The sequence below is a fragment of the Miniopterus schreibersii genome, assembly GCF_964146895.1.
Source record: "Miniopterus schreibersii genome assembly, chromosome: 4".
NCBI classification, from domain to species: Eukaryota; Metazoa; Chordata; class Mammalia; order Chiroptera; family Miniopteridae; genus Miniopterus; species Miniopterus schreibersii.
This window is the reverse complement of record NC_138105.1, coordinates 38245407-38266437: the sequence shown is the minus strand read 5'-3', so window position 1 is coordinate 38266437 and position 21031 is coordinate 38245407.

Below are 21031 nucleotides of genomic sequence, written 5' to 3'. Positions count from 1 at the left end.
TATAATTGGTTAAAAAAGACAGTACTGAAAACATAAAAACCTGTCACTTGCTTGCCTTACAGTCAGTATGGAAAGAGCTTCTAGCTCCATTTGGAGGTTGCTGGGGCTGCCAGATGACTCCTTTCTCGTGCCTGTTGCAGGCCCTGTGGATTGGCTGCGTGATCAAAGCCCGGTAGTTACGTGGGGCTGCATCTGTGTTTTTCTGTCAAATGGCAATTTAAGAACAAGTTTTCTCCTTAGCCAAAGGTGTTGCAGATTTGAGACTAGATTCTCATCGTTTTGTGGTCAAGGGGGGATTGGGAATACTGAACTTGGAAGAGAAGGGCAGGACTCAGGTTCTCCAGAATAGACTCTGGTTATTATTTCCTGCCAGTCATTTCCCCAGCCATGCAGCAAAAGCCCTTGCTGAAAATGGAAAGAAAGGTGATTAGCCTCATTCTTAGATTTTTCTGAGCGTGAAAAGAGAGCCAAAGTGATTTCTTAATGTCCTCTTCGAGAGAAGAAACTGAAAGAAAACTGAACCATGCTTCTCAATTTTTTTTTTTTTAATGACCCCTAAAAAACCTTGCAGCATCAAGTGTTGTTTAAAATAGAGTTCTCTAAGCAACTTCCTTTATTTGGTCAAATCAGTTCACTACTTTTCACAACTCTGAATAACATTTATTAATAGACATTTATTGAACTGCCTCCTGTGGTAGTGCCATTGTACTAGTGTGGATAGACTGAGAAACTTACATTTTAGTTGGAGAGAAAGAAAATAAACAAAATGCTATAAAATATGTTGGGACAGAGAAATGTGAAAGCAGCTATGGAAGCCTCTAGGAGGAGAGGGGAGTGGGTCCTGGTCACAGAGGGCTTCCTGGTGAAGACAATTTCTCATCTGAGTTTTGAAGGATGAGTAGGGTTAGCCAGATGTTAAAGTGGGGACTTGGGTCAGCAGGCATTCCAGGTAAAGGGAGGAGTCAGGGTGGCCATTCAGAGTCTAAGATGGTTGCGGTTTGCCGGTGACTCCTGTAGACACTGCCGCTGTTTAACTAGGGTGTGTGCACCATGTATGCCCATGAGTCCCAGTGCTGCCTGGAGCTGTAACATTTCGGAATAGAACCCTAATAACCACAGAGTAGGCACATGTTTGGACAGGACCATTGCCTTTCCGGTCCTTTCACACAGTTCCTGCTGTCTGCATGCCTAAAGCATTTCCAAGCTTTCACATGAACTAATTTTTTTTTTTAAAATGTGGATGTTATATAATCAGAACACTGATACCTACAGGCAATTTGTTCTGCCATTAGTCAAGTATTTTATTGACTACCCTTGGTCTGGGCTCACCCATCTGGATTGCACTGTACTACTTTTCAATTATGAAAAGGTTCCCTTTTTTTAAGGCAATAAAACATTATAACAATTATGGCATTGTTTGGCATTTTCTTGGTTCAGAAGACAGAAATACATAATAAGGCATTTTACTAGACTTTTTGAATTTAAGCCTTCATTTTTCAGGAAGAATAATACATCTATCTACAACCTAACCATTAAATCCTAAATATGAAATTTTAAAAGTATATCTTTATTTTATTTTTTAAATTCTCACCCAAGGATATTTTTTCTATTGCTTTTTCAGAGAGAGTGGAACGGAGAGAGAGAGAGAAACATCAATGTGAGAAAGACACATGGACTGGTTGCCCCTGCACACACCCCAACTGGGCCAGGGATGGAGCCTGCAACCGAGGTACATGCCCATGGCTTCAGAATCAAACCCTGGACCCTTCAGTCCACAGGCCGACGCTTTAACCACTGAGCAAAACCAGTTAGGGCTATCATTATTTTGAAGGATATTTCCTGACACATCCTTCCTACCTCCTCACCCTGCCAAAAAAACCGTAAAACTCTACACAAGGTTACAGCTGCATTTCTGGACCACAAAAAGTAATCATTTCTGTTCTGAAATATGACATATCTCTGTTTAGAACCCCCTCTGTGCTGTATGCTGAAAGGTTATGATGCCAGTCACAGCTCCAGGAGGGCACACATGACCAGGGAGGTTCACCTATATCACTCCTGGTCACCAAGAGGATGACAGAGCCCTTACTTTGGACTTTCTAGAGTGAACTAGTGAAATGTTTTCCTTTTATATGTAATTCGAGCTTGATTCCTTGATCGCTAGCTCCCAGACCTCACTTGCCCTTCCCTGGAGACTCCAGGGCCCTCGCCTCCCGCCCAGGACAGGGGTTTTGCTGCTGAAACCCAGACAGCACCAGAGGCCAAGGCCTGGCTGGGGTCCCACTCACACCTTCATTCCTTCATTCCACGAGTAGTTATGGAGTGCCTACTGCATGCCAGGCACTGCTCTAAGCAGACACCAAGACAGACAAAAACCCTAGTCTTCAAGAGCCTTATATTCTTTTTTTTTTTTTTAGGAAATAATTTTTAATGTTTTTGTTTGTTTTTACAAATGCACCAGAGAATCATGTGATGCTGCCAGTGCTGGATGCAACCCTGGGCCGCAAGTTGGCACACTCCTTTGCAACTGGTCCCGTGATCCAGAACCTTACACCTCGCCTTTATTGTTTGCCATGAGCCCCCCTCTCCCCCCATTATCTTCAAAATAAAGAAACACGCATCTTTTCTCTGGCACACTTTGGTTGCCGAATTACCACCACTGCATGTACCTTCTTTCTCAGCTCTGGTTTGCCTTTTTCCGCTGGCCATCACCATGTCTCCCACACCAGCAGCAGGAAACCTGATTAATCACACCTTGATCCCCTCACAGAGAAGATACACAGATTTTTGGCTCCTGTGTCATCAGCACAGTTGATCGTGATTCTGCTGGAAGACTCAGGGAACTGAAATTTCTCACTGGAGATCCCACCACGTGCTTGCTTCACCATCTTGAACACCAGGAAGGGACTTATGTTCTAAGGTACATTCTGTAGCCCTGGTGCCCTGCTCTCCATTTCCATGGCTTCTGATACAGGTCTCTGCTGGTAGGGGTGGGGCTCAGTGCTTCTTCCAAGTACTTGGCTCCTGTGTCACTCTTAGAAGTGGCCTTCTCAGCACAGCTCTCCCAGTTCATTACACACAGATTTTTTTTTTCAAGGCATGCCATATTGTCAAGGTAGGGAGAAATTCCTGCCTCAGTTACACACTGTACCCCAAGTCAACATCTGCCTCCAAAAATTCAGGTCCTGTAGAAAGGTCTGGGTGGACATCCGTGCAGGTTGTCCCTCCCCTATAGTAAATTTCCTTTCAAGGATTTTTCTCTCCCATTGTCATTTTAACCATCTGATTCCTACCTAGCTCGCCACAGCCATCTTTGCTATCAGGCATGAGCAAATAAATATGAACATTAAAAAAAGGGATTCATATCCCAATTTCTAATACCCCAAAGGCTTTTTCCTCCCATCCCTATATAAATTTGTAGATGCAATTAAAAGTGAGAATATAATACCTATCAGCTTCACTAGACAGCATCCAAGCTAAATGCCAATGAATGGTTACCTCTTTTTATCTAAGTGTCTGAGCCCTAGGCCTCTGTTGAGCTAAAAAAATATCCTGTTATGTATGAAATACAGTAAACATTGTGCTAAAGGTGAGTTTTTAAAAAGCTACCTGAATATTTTCTGGATTTTAATTTTAAATTAAGCTTTTTCTAGTTTTTATTGTAAAAAGTAATATATGGTCATTTAAAAAATGAGACAATAAACAGAAAGACAAAAATATAAACCATATCCCACTATCCAGAGGTAATGATACCTATAATTTCATTGCATTTTATACATTTTAACTTCTAATCTCCCAAAAACGTTTCAATTAAATTTTTAATTATAATGCCCCCCCAAAAAATCATACAGAAAGACAGAGTATAAAAAAGTTCCTAGTTTTCCCCTACAATAGCATTTCTGAGAGTTAATCACTGGTAATAGTGGCTATCCTCCTAGACATTTTTTGCATACATGAACTTATATTTTCAATATTTTTGAATCCATAGGTTTTTTTTTGGTTTGATTTATAAAATGTTACATTTTATTTTTTCAGCAACTTTGTTGAGGCATTTTTTATGTTTCACATAATTCAGTCATTTCAAATGTACAATTCAATGATTTTTAGTACCTTTTATTTAACATGCGCAACTACCACCATACGTGAGTTTTAGAACATTTCCATCATTCAGTAAGGTCCCTTATGCACATTTACTGTCAAGTCCCATCCCCTGAGCCCTTACCCAGGGCATATACTATCTACTTCCTATCATTAGAGCTTTGCTTTTTCTGGACATTTCATGTAAATAGTATCATACACTGTGTGATCACTGTGTCTACTTTCATTCAGCATAAAATTTATTTTTTAGAAAGTGCAGAAAAATGTTTATGGATGATTAATGAATGTATTTGAAAATAATCCCTCACATATAAGAACTACAAAGGAGTTTTAAATACTGCTAATGTCAGGGGAAAAACTCACAGCAATTATCAGCCATTGAGAACCTGTGGAGGGAGATGTCTGTTTTTTGACATTCCACTCTTCCCTCTAGTGGCCAGGATGATAAAAGGATATATGTTTGTTGGTGGGAAGCATCCCAGATTCTTCAAATGCTCCTAAATGAGAGGCATATTACATTTGGGAATTTCATATGAGAGATGTTTCCTTTCTGTTTATTGGAGGCCCTTTACAAAGCAAATTTTCTGGGAGGTATATTTATCATTTTCTGCAGTTCTTCCCACCATCAAAGGGCACTTCATGAACTCAAACCTTTGTAAAGTTATGGATAAATTTACCCTTACCTCTCATGGTGCAGAATGTTAGTTCTGGAAGTCTGGAACTGGGCTTTGTCCATTTGAGTCTGGGTCATATAGGGCACAGAAGTGAAGTTGAAGGTCATTCTGGGGAAGAAACCCTGAGTGTCCATTCACAGGGTGACCTTTATGGCACTCCCATTTTCTATTCTCTGAGTGTCTCTGTCTCAAATACTTTTGAACTGGCGTTCCCCCCCCCCCACAGTTATAATCAGATTAGAATGCAAAATGCTGTCCTCTGTCCCCACCCCATCTCTGCAGCAGGTAAAAGAGAATGCAATGAGACTGTCATCTGGGACATGGTATAAGTTTAAAAAACATTCTCTTCTGTCATAACAACTTTAAAAAAGTATAACACTCATGTGTAATGAGTGTTACATAAAGAGAAAGGAAGCAAACTTGGTTTTGTTGACCTATAAAAGTGCTGATGTTCACTAAATCAGAAATGTTGAGAATTTATTTACTTATTTGAAAATTTTTATGAGTTCATTTGGGCCAAACTGACAACACATGCTGGCAAGCAAGGTCTCAAATGCTCCCAGAAATGTTGGAAATTTCAAGGGTTTTAGGCATAGTTTTGGAAAAGAAAAGTGAGACAAATCTAATTTTCAAATGTCCAGTTATCAAGATAGTGAAAACATGTCCTTTTGAATCCCTTTGTTTTCCCCACATTTCTCAGAAACTTGCATTTACACAATTTTGGTCCTGTGTACAAACGTACTAGGTTTGCTGCCAACAGTGTCAAGCTCTTTCAGGCGGCTTGAGAACCAGGAAAATTCCCTGGATGCGCACTGAGAGTTTTAAACAGAAGAGGGCACTAAGTCAGAGCGTCAAACCCCACTCTCACCAAAGGAGAGAGGGAGAGAGGGAGAGGGACGGAGAGGGAGGGGAGGGGGGAGAGAGAGAGAGAGAAAGAGAGAGAGGGGGAGGAGAGAGAGTTACTTTCTGGGCAAATTATGCCCAGAGGCTGAGATTGCCTTTGCTAATAATTTATTTAACATAATTTCACTGTCGGAATTATAATTTATAACAAATAATATTTCACAAGCCAAAAGCATAGAGGATAATGTCTCTTAATAAGCCAATAAAGAAATAAATGCTCCAAACCAATGATGGATTAATCACACTGCTATTCCAAGCAAAGGAGAGATGAATGAAAGAAGCAAAGTCCAAATTTAGTTGAGGTGGACCATTCTGCGAGTTGGTTCTTAGTACAGTCAAACCTATGAAAGGGCTGACAAGCAGTCCACGGAAGGAGACAGCCTTACTGCTAGAGACAGAGGATCCAGCGCTTAGAGCCTCTATAAACCAACCCCTATTAATTTTACTCATTTACTGCCTTACGTCTCCGCTCCAGGTCAACTCCTTACTGCCTACACCCCCCCAAGCCTAGACTACTTTGTCTATTCAAATCCCCACACATTTAATGTTTCTTTATGTAACGGATATGTTCCACTTCTCTCACAATTATTCTTTAAATTCTCTTGTGCACACATAACAAAACTTGGGATTTTCTCCTGTTACTCTGTCTTGTGCCAATTTTGTTAGTAACAACTCAAGAAGGGTATTCTCTCCCCGACAGCCTGAAGGTCACAATCCATGTCTCATGCAGCAAGCTGGCCTAAGAGAGTAAACCCAAACTGCCAAGAGAAGCAGAGAAGAAAGATAGAGAGGGAGCATCCTGAAAATGAGTGGCTTTGTCACAATTGTCCTTGCCTGTCCCTACTGTCTGGATATATGAACCAATAATTCATCACCATGTTTGACTAAACTGGCTCAAGTCAGCTTTTGTCATGTGCCATCGAAAGTCCTGATAACTCAATGGACGAAGTCCACAGTTTTTCTTTTTTTGTTGTTGTTAATTCTCACCTGAGGATATTTTTTCCATTGATTTTTTAAGAGAGAGTGGAGGAAGGGAGGGGCGGGGTGGGGAGAGAGAGACATCCATGTGAGAGAGATGGGTCCTTTGGTTGCCTCCTGCACTTGCTGTGCCCTGACTGGGCCGGGGATCAAACCTGCAACCCGGGTATGTGCTCTTGACAGGGAATTGAACCCAGGACCCTTCAGTGCGGGTTGGGGGTGGGGTGGGGCGGGGTGGTGATACTCTAACCACTGAGCCACACTAGCCAGGGTGAAAGTTCTTTCTTTTTTTACTCTTTTTTTCCTAAAGGGACAATGACAATTCTATAACCCTCACCATTAATTTGCTCTCAGCATAGGCTATTCACACCAAGGATACTACTGAGAATGATTTTTGCATTTCAGGGAAGCCAGAGACAAATTTTCTTTATAATTTAAAAAGGCGTGGATTTACTCTCTCATATTTTAAAACTTCACCAAATGGCCATGTGCTACTTTTTAAGTAAGAAAAAAGGCCAACCTTATTCTAAAAAATTTAAATCTTCAGATAAGAAAGGATTTCTGTTTGAGGGCCCTTAAGTAGCATGTGGGTGGGAGCTACGATATAGTAAAGCAATCTCTGTTTTAAAATACTTTCCCACATTTTGTTCAAAACCGTTAACAAAGAGAGGAAGTTTCCTTCTTATAATTTGTTTCTGCTTTGACAGTGCAAGTGGTCTGCCTGGTTTTGAAGGCAAAATACTTACCGTTTAAAAATGTTTATTCTTATTTTTCCTCATTTATTTAAGTATTCATAATTTTGACAACAAGCTACCTTCATCCTAATACTACTACTAATGCAAACCAGACAGGACTGGGACCCCTCACCCTTCAGAGATTTAGGAAAACCAGGTGCAATCACCTATTTATTTCATGGACTGTGAGAGTTCAGATTCAACTTTGAGATTCCTGAGAATCCCTCAAGGTTAGTTTGCTCGGGATACCCTGTGTGTCTGCCTTGGGCTAAGACAGACGTTAGGTACACAAGATCCCTTCACTGCTTTCCACTGGAGTTCCATGCCCACTAATCACAACGTGAGGTTAATATCTTCACCAAGGATTCGTGGGGTTGCTGGATGGATGCATCTCACGGGGCACAGCCAGCTTTCTATCATCCCAGAGGCTGCCCCTCCACCCTCTGCTTCTCCAGTGCAATCAACACATTCCTCTCCTTGCTCTGGGCTGGGCAGTTCTTCATACTTACGTCCCAGCTTCCAAGCAGGTTCATCATGGAATTTTCCCAACAGAGGTGGGTCTCATTCCTAAGAGAAATGATCACACCAGTTGCTATGAGAATAACATTTCTTGGTTTGTTAAACTAAGACAGAAGAGTATTTAACACCTACCTGGGTTAATGGAGCTCTGTCTGGCTGACACCTCTGTCATCCTGCTGATCAGAAAGGCTATTGGATGGTGCTGAGAGTTTTCATTTTTCTATCTCTCCATGTTGTCCACTCAGAAAATGTGAGCTATGAAACAGGAAAACTTTCTAAATAAGTATATGCATGGGGAAAAAATGTCATCTCTGACAATGGAATATTTTAACAGACTGTAGTCATACTAACATCCTAAAATTTATGTCAATTATTTGTTATCAAATTTTTGAGTTCAGTTTGTGTTATTTGTTAAAAAGATAAATGACTAAGGTTTGTAGTCACTTACAAATCTAGGATTACATATTTCTTGATGTCCTGGCATCATTTCCAAGGTGCCTTCAAACCACAGATCATGACTTACTAGTTGTAAAGACCAGTTTCTGTAATGAAAATGTCCCTAGTAAAACTCAGGGAAGCCAACCAAAGTCAACATTAATCACCAAATAATTTACAGCCCAACTCTGGTAACTTGAATAACTCTTTATTCAGGAAGTTATTCAGGCCACCTGGGGGAGTTCTTGCAATGAAGAATTTTACAGAAGGTGGTAAAGACAGCTTAAGAGGGTAGGAAAGGTATTCATGAATTTACACTTCTTTTATTGAACTTTATAAATTTGTAAAAATTAAAATCAATGCAATTCAATATTTTTGGGAGAAACATCTGATTTTATGATTATTTTTTGAGTAACTCATATGTACCAGCACTCTGCGAGCCGCTGCAATGACACAAAGTTGTATGTCCCTATCCCTGTCCCCAAGAAACTTGCAATAAGGTGGACAAAATAGTGGAATAATAGCCAACCCTTATAGAGTACTTACTCTATTTTATAGGCACCGTTCTAAGTGCCTCTCTTTAATCCTTCACAAGCATATGAAGAAAGTGAGACAGAGAGACTATAGCTAATATTTATTGAGTACTAATATATGCCAAAACTAGTCTAAGTGCTTTATATATATTAGATCATTTAATTTTCACTGAAAGCCTAGAAGCAATGTAATGTTATTTTACATATTAACTATATTAATCCTTACAACAAGCTTATTAATTAGACCTTGTTAGCATTCCTTTTTGCAGACGTAATCTGAGGTGCAGAGAAAATAAGTGATTAAATAACTTGGCCAAGGTTGCACATCTAGTAAGTGATGGAGCCAGGAATCAAACACACCTAGTATAATGCCAGAGTCTGTATCTTAACCACTCTTAAATGTACTTTCTCTACTATAAAATCCCATTCCATGTGCATTTAACTTACATGAATTCAACCATATGCACTGAGGGGCCAAGAGAATAGCTTCAATGGGGAAGGCAGGTCCTCTGCTCATTCTACTCAGTCGGCACAGGCTTTGGAGGGAATGTGTTATGGGGGATGAACTGTCCTGCTCGGTTTCTGTGACTCTCAGAGTGTGGACGTTTCATCAAACTGAGGGTGACTGCAGTTTTGAAGATTTTGTAGTACTTATGTCGGCCAATTCACTTCATCTGGGGTGCAACAGCGATGTCTTTTAGTGCTGGAGGACAGTGCAGTTGTCCTAGAGGGAGCAGTAAGTTGCTCTCTAATTTGGTGCCTTATTAAGTAATTTCCAGGAATTTTTTGGAGTTAACCTTTTAACTTGCTCACTGACTTCTAACCCCTGTGTAAGATGTAAGGCTGCTGTATACAATAATTAAAGCCTAGGGCAAAATATAGCGTCTTTTGTAAAGTAAGGACCAAAAGCTATGATGAGTCAAAGAAGGGCAAAAAATCATTGTAGTGTGCAGGTGGGAGGTTCTTTGGGAAATCAGGAGAAACTTCAGGAAGGAGAGGCTATTTGAGATATACTCTGAAGGACAGGTAGCCCTGACAGCCAGAGAGAGGGCGTTATGTGTAGGAGGAGGTTCCTGAGCAGGGAGGGACACATGGATGGGAAAGCTCAGGGAGTGATGTGCGAGGAGCCAGTTGTGGCTGGCGCCAGGACTCCGCTGAGAAAAGTGGTGGGAAGTGAGCCGGGAAAGATAGGCAGTGGGCCACTTCACACAGCCTTGGTCAGGGAGGAAAATGTTTTCCTTGGCCCTCTTGGGGTCCCTGGCTCTGTCTGAAAGGTAAACTGACAAAGATTAACGGGAGAAAAGCATACAAATTTATTTAATGTACACGACATGAGAGCCCTCATAAGGCAAAGACAACCCAAAGAAACAGACCTGAGTATTTTATGCTAGATTTGGTGGAGGGTGGACGGTCATGGAGGAATGTGATAGACTACAGAGTAGGAGGAGGTTTGTAAGGGTCCTTCTTGTTGTCCCTTTGTCTTCAGAGATAAGCTGTTCCTTTCCTCCAGGTACAGAGGGAGCACCTCTCCTGTGAGGGTTCTATGGCCTGTGTCAGGGAAGATGGGGTGTGTTGGGGGAGGAGGCCAGAGTGAGCTTCCTGCTTCTGCTGTTTTATCAAACTCCTTCGGTACAAAATACTCACCGTGCCAAGGTGCCAGGCACTGGGGCAGTGTGTCCTGAATACCATTACCTTCTAAGCCAAGCTGAGGAGCTTGTACTCAGAGTTCTGAGTCATGGCATCATCCGAGCTCTGCTTTAGGAAGATTAATCTGACAGGGAGGTGTAAAAGCAGTTGGAACTGGGATCAGCATTAAGCATACCAGTTACAGATCTAATGCAGTAATCTGGGGAAAATATAATGGAGTCTTGTAGGAGACCCTTTGGTTTGCAAAAAATGGGAACCAACTTGATGTAGCGGAAGATGAAAGGTAGAGTATATTATAAGGGAACTGAGGTGATTCAGGTGGGCAATTGGGCCCCAGGTTAATATGGTATAAGTTCAGGGCTTCTAACTTAACCTGACTGCTATAGAGAACTTGGGTTGGCCCTAGCAATATATACTCACATTGTCAAGTGTTTTCATAAAATTTGTAACAGTAAGTCATTTTAACTACAGTTTTATTGAATGGGGATCACTGTCCCTCTGCTTACTCGCTGACGGAGTCTGTATCAGCCACTACTGGCTATTTTTTCTCTTGGGACAGTTGGGGAAAGCTGACTCCACAGTACCTGAAATCACGCACTACTTCAGTCTTTTGCAACAGTTATGTATTTTCTTTTTAGGTTCATGTCTTAGATGAACCATTTCTAATCTTTAGATGGAGCATTTAAACACATGCCAACTTGGACTTTGCTTTAGGATCTACATGTAATAACACTGCTCAAGCCTTGCACTGTGGGCACAGTGACAAGTTGGGGATTCTAAAACACACTTTTTGAAGATTTAGAAGAGAAACTCATATACAAACAAGACCTAAAATATTCATTCAAAAAGGCGATAAAGCCTGAGTGTGTATTTCAGCTGTAATTTGAACAGATATTTTGGAACATTTCAAGAAAATAAGACTAGACTGATTTGAATGGATATAGAGGGTACCTTCTTCTATCATATAAAACTGTATCTACTGAATTTATTTATTTTTGAATATGTATATTTAGACAATAATTAAAGAAACAAAAGTGATAAAAAATGATAGTCATACAAAAAAATTGTAATTCAAGATCATAATTTCAGATCATGCCGAAAGCAGTAAGATAAATTTGAAAATGAGTAATCTCTAGATTATTTCATACCACAATTGACAAAGAAGGGTGAGTTATAGAAACACATTAGCACAAGATGTAAAGATGTGGGTGATTTGACATTAAATAGTGACATCACAGAGATACCATAAGACTCATAATGACTACTCACTGACCATCTAATAGCAAAACAATTAGTGAGTGTTTTCGATTCAAAGAATATTTAAGATTGGTCACTGCATAAAACCACTGGAATGTGCTGACATGCTGCTTCTACATGAGACAAACATGGTAGAAGTTCCCTTAAATTGAAAACAATCCTAAAATCTTATATGACATTACCAATAACAGGGTGTAAGGCTGATAGAAACTATTCTAAATTATCAATAGTAAGAAAATTTTCTAAGCTAGAAGGAAAGTTTAATTATCTTTCTGTTCTCTCCACAGAAAATAATACTTCAAAATTCATCACATTAAGAAATAATGTGATAGTATGTAGGCAATGAATGTAGGAATATTATTTTAGAGGTATGCCAGACAGTTGATTAACAAAAAAGTACAGTATATTTTATTTTTCTGGGTTTTATAATATTTGAGGTAATGAATTAAAAATCTATAATTTTTGTGATTTATTTCCCATTCTAAGCAAATATGCATATTCATACCTAATTTTGTATAAACAATTCTTTTTCTTTTTTTTAAATGCGGGCCCTCACATTGTATAAGCATCAGGTCCTATGAAAGTTTGGAATGAATGGGATCCAGGAGGCTACCAAGAACCCACATACTTCTCTCTTGCTCTCTAATGTTTTGCTCCTCCCTGGGGCTGTGCCACAGCTGAAGGGCTTTTCCTGCTCTCAGTTTGCATATGGCAGACGATGGCTCCCCCACAACTACCAACACACGTATATAGGCTCCAGATACATTAAGAGGCTGTAGATGACCCATTTGTCCCAATTCCAAATTCTTGAGAGAACGATTATGATAGGCCCAGTTTAGATGAGTTGCACCTTGTTGGTTCAATCAGTCAGTGATAGCCAAAGAGAACAAAGTCACATGGCATCAGCATGGCTGCTGGGGGCAGGACCAGTCAGTGCCTGGTTGTCAGAGAATAGGGTTGGCTCACATCGAGGTTGAACTAGAGGGGTGCTGAGTAGAAATGAAAATATACAAGAATAGAAGGAAAAGCTAAAGAGTTTCACAACTGATGAAATTAGAGTGGGGAGGAAAACAAGAATATTAAGTGGGAGGAGCACCCTTTATGGTTCAGTGTGGGGATGGCAGTGATAACCAAAGTGAGGGTCACAGGGGAAGACTGAATTCTCAGAGCTGTAGCAGGTAAATCAGTTGCCCTTCCTAATCAGGAAATTCTCTTTGTTGGGCTAATCCTTGGAGGCTTTGATAAATTTGATTAAAGGAGGCCATATTCCCTTATAATATTTCAAAGCTCATTTGTTATTTGTGAGGATATTTATTTATTTATTTATTTATTTTTATTATTTGTCTGAAGGAGCCTGGCAGCATTACTATTTAGTTATACTGCTAATTAACCTTCAAGTATTTGTATAGCACATAAGAAATAATAGCCCGGCTGGCATGGCTCAGTGGTTGAGCATCGACCTATGTACCAGGAGGTCACAGTTTGATCCCCAGTCAGGGCACATGCCTGGGTTTCTGGCTCAATCCCCAGTAGGGGGTGTGCAGGAGGCAGCTGATCAATGACTCTTTCATCATTGATATTTCTCTTTTTCTCCCTCTCTCTTCCTCGCTCTGAAATAAATAAAAACTTATTAAAAAAAAAAAGAAAGAAAGAAAGAAAGAACTGCGCATATATACTGTAAGGATATTTTTAAAGAAACATTTTACCTCTTTATAGCTCATCAAGATTTTTCATATGCTACCTTTTTTTTCTTTTTTTAAATATGTCTTTATTGATTTCAGAGAGAGGAAGGGAGAGGGAGAGAGAGATAGAAACATCAATGATGAGAGAGTCATTGATTGGCTGCTTCCTGAACGCCCTCAACTGGGCATCAAGCCAGCAACCCAGGCATGTGCCCTGACCGGGAAAATTGAACTGCGATCTCCTGGATCCTAGGTCGATGCTCAACCGCTAAGACAGGTCTGGCCAGGCATATGCTACCTTCTTAATACTATCATTTCAGACTGATGTTAACTCTGTAAGTTCTAAAATTAAAAAAAATAAGTGTTTGTTACCTAGCATACTAAATGGCCTTAGGCTCTGGTAAAATATGTATATTTACTGAAATTGTCTTCTCTTTTTTTTCTTAAATCAGATCTTTGAAATATTTTCCCCACAAGAACAGATACCTGGTGTACACAAAAGACTCTTGCTTTCTTATCTTACTTTTTCATTCCTTCATCCTATTCACTTATGCCACCCCAAAAACCTGCTACTGGAAAACAGGGTCCTGGCTAAGATATTTTTGTGGGGAGAGAGTTCCACAAAGTCAATCACATACACTACACTCTTGTGAATTAATCATTAATCTCCTTTCAAGATATCTAGACCATTTACAGTAAAACTTACTGTTGCCATTTGAAACTTTGCACTCAAAAAGACTCAGTGCTACCCAGTTGGTCTGATAACCAGAACTGCATCTTCAATACAAATCTGTCCCTTGCTCTTCTCAGCATGCTGTCATTTGGAAGGTTAGTATTTTAGTGCTTGAGAGTCAGGATTTAGTGCCTTTGCTCTGGTATCTAGTTCCTGACTAACTGCACAAATATTACCTTAATGATTGAAGGGCTCTTTGGGCTAATGACAAATTAAAAATATTAAAGACTGAAAATATCAATAGAATAACATAAAAATAACTAGGTTTTCATCACATAAGTGCTGGAAAAATACCAAAATTGGCTTATAGTAAATGTAAATCACCTTATAAAAATATATAGGACATTCAAAGGAAAAAGTGAAAACCAAAATAATCTTGAACATATGGGTATCGTTAGCTATAGACAAAATTGTCGTCTCCGTTTGAGTCCACAGTTTGCCTAACCAATTTTAGCTCTTTCTATGATTTGCCTAAGCTCCCTGACTTCCCTACTCTGTCCCTGCTCACTAGACCCAAGCCCGTTTCTGTCATTCTATGCCTGGCTTTCTGCCCTCCACCAGCGCACTCAGTCTCTCCCTCTCTTTCCTTGGCCCTATCTAGTCATTTAAAGGGAGTTTGTTATTGCTGAACTCCTTCCACTAGGCTCAAGGGCATCAACATTTCCAAAGCATCTTCTCCAGCTCTTATCTCAGTGACTCTGAAAAGGGAGCTTATAAAAAATAAGAAAATTTTTGGATTCAAATTCCAACTCTGCTTAGTTGTATTAACAAAAGCAAGTCACTTAATTTTTTAGGCCTCAGAGTCCTCAACTGTAGGATGATTAGGTTAGAGTAAATATATAATATTCCCGACAGCTCTAAGAGACTAAAAGCTGGAGCTTGGGGACTCCAACCTTGCCTCGTCCATCTGTGGAAGCTTACTTCTCTAGTTTGTACTGATCGCAAAAGGACCTACTCTGGACTCAGTCACACTGGGTGGTAGCAGAATTAATCCTTATTAACATATTTATTTTTCCACCCATGTAACCAAATGAAAATGCAGACTTTGTAAGTGGGCTCTGAAATTCTCTACTAGCAGAATATAAGCCACTGCCCAGCCTGACATGGCTCAGTAGTTGAGCTTCGACCTAGGATCCAGGGAACTGGGATTTGATTCCCGGTCAGGGCACATGCCCGGGTTGTGGGCTCGATCAGTGACTCTCTCATCATTGATGTTTCTGTCTCTCTCTCTCCTTCTCCTTTCCTCTCTCTGAAATCAATAAAGATATATTTTTTAAAAAAAGAGTGCCTTTTGAAAAGCATACATTAAAATATATATGCCACTTTCAGGCTTGTTGAGCTGTGACTGGGCTCCTTCCCCTACCTCAAATCACATGTCAAAGGTATTGACTTATTCATAAGGAGAGCACAGGACAGGGAGAAGCTGGCCTGAGCTTGTTTTCACCCCTGAGGGCAACAATGAGGAGGAGCAGGAGGAAGCTGAGCCCCTGTGAAGAACACAGTCTGGAACCAGCAATGACACCTTCCTGATTGGGTTTGTCAACGTAAGAAACATTCAAGCCTCTGAAGAATTTTTGTGTGTTGAGCCAAAACAGTCAACATTGCAGGGAAACAAAATCTCAACGGATTGAGAGAGTTCTCTGGAGAATGGCAGTCTTGTACCTTATTGTATACATTATGACCAAAAGAGGAGTTACATGAAATCCAATGGTGATAGATTAGGGAGGTGGGAGAAAACAAGCAGGGGTGGAGGGAGGGAAACAAAAGCAGGGGTGGGTTAAAATATTAATTTTAACCTCTGGGATTGGATAAAAAGTAAAACGATAGACACATACTTCTTTTACAAAGGTGGGCACAGGATAGTTAACAGGCAACAATTAACTCAATGACAATGAGGAGATTTGTGGTCTTCCCAGAGCAGGTGCCTGTGATTTGACGGGTCCGAAAAAGGGAAAATTACTTTGACATTCCAACAAGACAACTGGCAGGCTCAATTAAGGTAAAAACTGACACCAGCCTAGGAGGCCTAGGACATAACTACCCATCATAAACTGCTTTTAGTTAAAAAGTTTTCGTTTCAGACCATCCTTTGTGGTTACTTTAGGTCTCTACAAGGCTGCCACAAAGGCCTTCCCTGAGCTAGTCAGGCTAGCATGGGGACCCTTTTCGTCCACAGGTTGCTACGAGGATTAAAAGAGAAGATAAATAGAAAGTACAGACTCAGTCAACACTGTTTAAGATGATACTAAATTTCAAAGGCATGCTGTTGGTACTTAGGCCCCTGACCACATGTAATGTAAGTACTGATATTATCAATTACTACACCTATGCATGGACTCTGGAATATTAATTTTAACCATGGAACTATTTTTATTTCTCTCTATCCTTTACATCAGGGAAGTTAACAGTCTTTCATGTAGATTCCCAGTATTTTAAAACTCTCAACTCCTCTTCCCAGTAATTCCACCTTTTCTGCCTGGTGCTCACATTTTAATTACGGTCTTCCTGTGACCTTTTACGCTCCATACTGACTGACTTCTTATCCTGACCTTAAATGTCTCTCTCTCTGCTTAGCAGTCTGTCACCAGCAGATATGGAAAGTCTACTCAGACGTGGTGAGGCCAACGGGAAGAACAGGATGCGGGACGGCGGCTGGAGTAGAGGGAATAGGTTGATAGCCGGTGGAGAAGGGAGGGTCTGGAGAGAGGAAGAGAGGGAGCGTGGCCAGAAACACCCAGCCATCTGCCACGGTGCCTGCCGTGCTAGGCAGAGCAGGGGTGCCAAAAGAGGTGAGGAGGGCTGCGAGGTGGCAGCAGTGTCCCGCGGATTTGGGGGCGTAGGACCCGAGGCCGGTGCCAAGGCTGACGCAGAAAGCAATACTTTTCATCCCTGATGTTTGGACAAGAACAGTTAAAGCAAGGCTGCATTTTACAAGTACTAGTGTTTAAGAGCACAGGCTCTGAAGAAGGGTTCAGTCTTGAGCTCCACTGTCTGCTCTGTAACTTTGAACAAGTGGCTGGTCTCTGACCTTCAAGGTGAACTTCAGTGTGAAGATGAAGATAATTAACTCATAAGATTAATGAACAGGAAGTATCTAGTAGTATACTGATAGTGGGCAATAGTATTGTTTTTATGGCTGTTATTATTTACTATAACTGAAATAATGCCCACCACTCTGATTAGCTTGCCAATAGGAAAAAACCTCCAGAGAAGAAAGCAATAAATAATGGGGAAAACAAGGCTTTGGTTTGTTTTTCTAATCTTTAAGGTGATCCAGGAAATAAATGTTTAAAATTCTATTAACTCTGGTGAAGGCCTGAGGGGGGGGTGGTGTTGTGGGGTGGGGGAGAGGGGTGTTGTGGGGTGGAGGGCATCAATGGGGGGAAAGGGGACATCTGTAATACTTTCAACAATAAAGATAAATTAAGAAAACACACAACCAAACTAAATAAACTGACAAACAAAATAGAAAAAAAATTTCTATTAACTCATTTTAACTTAGTAGCATGGAAGAAACAGAGCTAAATGCCCTTGAATACTAGTCAGCTCACATATATGGACATTTATTTCAGATCTTTCCCCAGGAAAGACATTTATTTTTGTGTTTTAATTAACTACTATAGCATTTATCCTCAATTTTATTAAGAAATCAATTTTATTCAGAAACTTTAAAGATTAATATGATCTTAAATCACTAGTAAAATGTCTTCACATACATTTCATTTGGACTTTTAATTTTATAATAAAGGAGGCAAATTCTGCTTACAAAAATTGGTTTTAATATTGAAAAAATGTCAAATTCTAATTAGAATAAAGTGTAATCCATCTTAAATACTTTAAATATTTTAATAAAGCTATAAAATGTTCTTTATTTGTGGATAGAATTAATAAAATGCTTCCACCTAAAGTACTATTTTAAGAAGAAGTTTGCTTTTAAAATATATCAAGAACTAAAATTATAAAATGAATTTAAGTATTTATTTTACTAGAAATAATACATGGTAAAATTACACATGCAACTCATGAGGATTCAATTTCCCTTCTATATTCAAAACTTGATATTTTCTGCTTATTTTATATGATTGCATTTGATGGCACAAATGCCATTTAAAAAAAATGTTTTTATTGATTTTAGAGAGGAAGGGAGAGGGAGAGAGAGATAGAAACATCAATGACTAGAGAGTCATTGATCGGCTGCCTCCTACATGCCACCTGCTGGGGATGGAGCCAGAAACTTGGGCATGTGCCCTGACTGGGAATTGAACCAGGATCTTCTGGTGCATAGGTGAACACTCAACCACTGAACCACACTAGCTGGACACAAATGTCATTCTTAAGACTTGTTTCATTGGAATCTGGAAACTTAACATGTCCCCAAATTATTTTGGTTTTTATCATTCTTTAAGGCAGGTTTGTCATAGCTTGCTTAATATATAATGTTTAAGAGATTCTGATTCATAAAAGACAGTGTGATACCTAAAACCAAAAGTGAATTTGGGGACTAGGTTCCTTTGCAGACCCAGAATATGGGAGTTATGAATAATCATCTTTATAGAAGCCCAGAAAGGGGCTGTGGGAGGGATAAAGTGGCTCACAAATAAGGTCAGCTAACACCAGAATATAACTGGACAATTTCCTGGAACCACAAATTCTTTGAGGAGAGGCAAAAGAAGAGATTTTTCTGGTTGTTATTGCAAAGTCTACACAGTTCTTGGTAACCTGGGGATTTTCGCACCTGTAATGAGGGAATCCAAGAAATTTAAAGATTGTGTCAGTCACTCAAAATTCACTACTTCGCATGCCCTTGTGGTGGCCAGCTCCCAACATGGTTCCCAGTGGTCTTCGTCTCCTGGTATTTATGTCCTTGTGCAGTGTAACCTCTCACTGAGTTGGGACTGATTTGTATGACCAATAGAATAGGGCATAGTGATGGCTGTGACTCCAGAGCCTACGTCAGAAAAGGTAGCACAGCTTCCCCTTGTTCTCCTGAATTATTCACTTTGAGAACTACAAAGGATTAGCCTAAGAAAGAGCATTTCCAGTTTGGGAAGGGTAAATAATTCCCTGGCTACCCAAAGAATTTAGTCTTCTGTGTTCCTAACATTGAGTATCACTCCCATCCCCAAACAGGGGCCCTAAAGAGTCCTCTTCCCATTTTAACATATACAAATATGATATAAAAGCAGGAAAACCTCTTCCCTGGGTTAACCTATCTTATTGAAGACAGGCTGACATTTTAAAAAGTTTATCTTAGATAACTAGAGAAAACAAAGGGGAAATAAACAGAGACAAGGAGTACAAAAGCATTCTGCCTGGCCCAGCCAGTGTGGCTCAGTTGTTTCAACATCGTCCTGTGTACCAAGAGGTCCCTGGTTGGATTCTAGGTCAGGGCACATGCCTGGGTTGTGGGCTCTATCCCCAGTAGGGGGTGTGCAGGAGGCAGCCAATCAATGTTTCTCTCAGTGATGTTTCTCCCTCTCCGTCTCCCTTCCTCTCTCTCTAAAATCAATAAAAACATAAAAAAAGCATTCTGCCTAATACACATTATATAATCTCATTTATATTTAATCCCTATAAATGCATGTGTATGTATACAAATGCACAGAAACAAGTCTGGAAGCTTAAGTGCTCATCTATCATTTATGGTTACCTGTGGAAGAGTAGAGGTATGGTATGGCTGGGTGTGTATGGAGGACGAGGATTAGAAAGAAAAGCAGAGAAGGAAAGGAGACTTGGTTTTTAAAAATATCTATTTTGTATTATTTGAAAATTGATGATCAGAGTATATTAATGAACCACTGTATAATTATAAATAAATTGTACAATATAAAAAATACAGAAGTGAAAGCAATCTAGTTACAACATAGACACCTCCAATTCTATGAGCATGTTTCTAGGACTCCTTGGCCACATCAGCACTTTCTTGTTGAACCTGACTCTTTAGAATGCTATGCTGCAAACTTTCTGGGTTTCTTTCTTGGTCAGCTTCCACAAGAGATGCATCTTTCCAAGACCCGCTGTCAAAGAGTTGCCTTGGAGCTATCATTTGGCACCTTCAAGGCCAATATCAAGGAGCAGATTCCTCTGTCTCCAATTGTATCAGTCAACAACTGCAACACTAATTGTGGGTAGAAAACCACCCCAAAACATGCTGCTTGAAACAACAATCTTTTTTTTCTGTAAGTCACTGGATCCAAGTTCCGGGATGGTTCCAAACCTGCTCCATGTCTCTCATTTTTCTTGGACCAGAAGATGACCCAGGAATGTTCTTCACATTGTGAAAGGCAGGTGTGGAGAGAGGCAAGCAGAAACATGCAATACCTATTAAGGTCAGGCTCAGAATTGTCACACTGTCACTTCTCTGCATATTCCTTTGGCCAAAAGCAAGTGGAATGACCTAAGCGCACTTCGATGGAGTGGAGAAACATTCTACCTCTAAAGAGAGGAACTATAAAGCCACATTTCAAAGGGCACACGTGCCTGGAGTAGTGAAGAATTGGGAAGAATAATGTTATCTAGCAAGGTTATCCACCTGGGACCTTTCAGCTTACTTCCAATGGGCAGTAGGGAGATATATTTCTTCTAATAGTAGCTGACAACAGGAATGATTTGACCCTGCAGGTGAGATCTGCTCCTAACTCTAGAAATCAGGCTTTGTCCTTGCATGCTCCTTAATATGCCATGTTTTTGTCATGGAGATGAAGTAGTATTGATTACTAATTCCTTCAAATATCAAAGTGGACAATGGTTCCCACAAGTGATAGGTTATTTCACAGGAAATAGGGGATTAGAAATACTGCCCTAGAAAGGGTGCTGTGCTTGTAGTATTCTGTTGACT